Source organism: Penaeus vannamei, chromosome 7, assembly GCF_042767895.1.
Source record: "Penaeus vannamei isolate JL-2024 chromosome 7, ASM4276789v1, whole genome shotgun sequence".
Taxonomy (NCBI): Eukaryota; Metazoa; Arthropoda; class Malacostraca; order Decapoda; family Penaeidae; genus Penaeus; species Penaeus vannamei.
The window spans coordinates 24,768,668-24,771,167 of record NC_091555.1 but is presented as its reverse complement, the minus strand read 5'-3'; positions in this window follow the sequence as shown (position 1 = coordinate 24,771,167).

The following is a 2,500-nucleotide window of genomic DNA, read 5'->3' as shown; positions in this document are numbered from 1 at the left end:
TTTGCATTGTCATTATTAGTATACCCTTGTTGTTATCAAATTGACAATTGTTATTATCAATATCATCATCATCATTATTTCTATTATTATTATTATGATCATGCTCGTTGTTATTATCATTATTTTATCATTATTATTATTATTATTATCATTGATATTATCACTGTCAATATCATTATCCTTATTATTATTATCATTATTGCTATCATGCTTTTCATTCGAATTATTTCTTTTAGCATTATTGTCATTTTACTTGTCATTTTCATTACCATTACCATTATCATCATTATTATTATCGTTACATTATTATTATTATTGGTATCATTATCATCATGATTATGATTGTTATTATAATTTCTATTATTACCTTTATAACTATTATTATTTATATCATCATTATCATCATCGTCATCAGTATCATGAGAATTAGTACCACCATTATTATTGTTATTAATATCATTATTATTTTTATTACTATCTTTATTATTTCTGTTGTTAGCGTCATTACCATCCTTATCATCATCACAGTCCCTCACATTGTTGTCACTTTTCGAATACTCATTTTTACCATCATTTATCACAGCGACTAAACTAATCTCCGTGATTACCATGTGTCAAAAACATAAATTTGATGATAAAGTAGAAAAGACAAAACTTGACCTTGAAATCAGACACGTAAATATGATGTTTTTATTTTCTTTTGTTTCTGAAAAAAGAGAAATGCATCAGCGAGGACATTCTATCTCTATTCGGTTAAAATTTTCCTTTATTGATTGAGTTCTTCATTTATTGTTGCCTCTGCCAAGGAGGTTATTATTAGGTGGCGTTGGTTAGTTTGTTTGTTTGTCTCAAAAAGTTATGAACAGATTTTTATGATTTTTTACCAGTGTGTATTAGCCCAACTTAGATGCCATTAAATGTTGATGGTGATCTGGATCATGACCCGGATCCAGGACTTTTTTAAATTGCATCAGTGACTATTGCCTTGTCTGTGTGCTTATATATATATATATATATATATATATATATATATATATATATATATGTATGTATATATATATATATATATATATATATATATATTTATATATCCAGAGCCACCACTAAGGTTTCCAAATTCTCAGATAGGATAGCAACATCATCAGCAAAGTCAAGGTCTGTAACCTTGATATTGCCCAGTGTTGCTCCACAATGACTTTGAACAGTAGCTCTGCCCAGTATCCAGTCCATGCAAGTGTTGAAAAGAGTTGGTGCAAGGACACAGCCTTGCCTCACTCCTGAACTAACAGGAAAGAAGCTCAACAGGCCCCCTCCACACTTTACAGCAATTTCAGTACCAGTATACAGGCTTGCTATTAGTCCAATAATCCTTGTTGGAATTCCTCTCAGTCTCAGGATCTCACAGTGACTCCTGATGCATCGTATCGAACGCCTTCTTGAGATCAATGTAGGCTGCAAGCAGCCCACGCCCGAACTCACGACGGCGCTCTACAATGACTCGAAGCGCGAGGATACGGTCTATTGTCGGCTTAACAGGAGTGAATCCAGATTGCTCCGGCCTCTGATGTCTCAGTAGGTGGTCTCTGATACGTCTCAGAAGGATATGGGCAAGAACCTTGCCCAGTATACTGAGCAGTGTGATGCCTCAGTGATTGCTGCAGTCCCATCGGCCCCCCTTCCCCTTCCAGAGAGGGATGACCACACCCCTCAACAGGTCAGGAGGAACGGTACCGGACCGCCAGATGGCAGCATGCAATCATCGCACCATAGGCTCACCACCAACCTTTAACAGTTCAGCTGGAATGCCGCAAATACCTGCTGCTTTGCCACTCTTCAGCTTGGAGATCGCCTCCCTAACTTCATTAAGGGAGGATGGATCCTCCCTAACGTGATCTCGGCATTCCCTGCATCTAAGTTAACTGTTGTTGGGTCAACATGGTACAACTCCTCAAAATACTCAGCCCAACGCTCCCACACAGCAACAGGATCTGAGACGATCTGGTCACTTACTAGGCGAACCACTGTCATCTGTAAAGAGGGCTTGGAGTTCAGTTTTCTCAGAGCTTAGTATGCAGGACGAAGGTCATTAACTAAGAAATGGCCTTCGACCTCCTCAGCAAGCCAGAAATCCTCAATTTCTGGGACCTTGCAAAGTCCCGGAAAAGGAGGCTATTCTCGCTACAGGCATCAGCTCCTGAACCATGGGGACCAACAGACATCTCATAGCCAGCTCAAGCATAGCCAGATACCGCATTGAAGTCACCCAGAACAATACGAATATCTTACCGAGGACAACTGTCTGCCACAGATGCAGGTTTGGTGTAGAACATCTCTTTCACGTCAAGTTTACAAACATCGATAGGAGCTTACACAGCAATAAGAGACATAAAGCCAAATGTTAGCTTCAGTTTAAATACCATAATATGCTCATCGACTAGAGTAACCTCTACTACCGAGGGCTGGGATCTGCTGGAGATGGCTATGGCTACTCCTTGAAGAT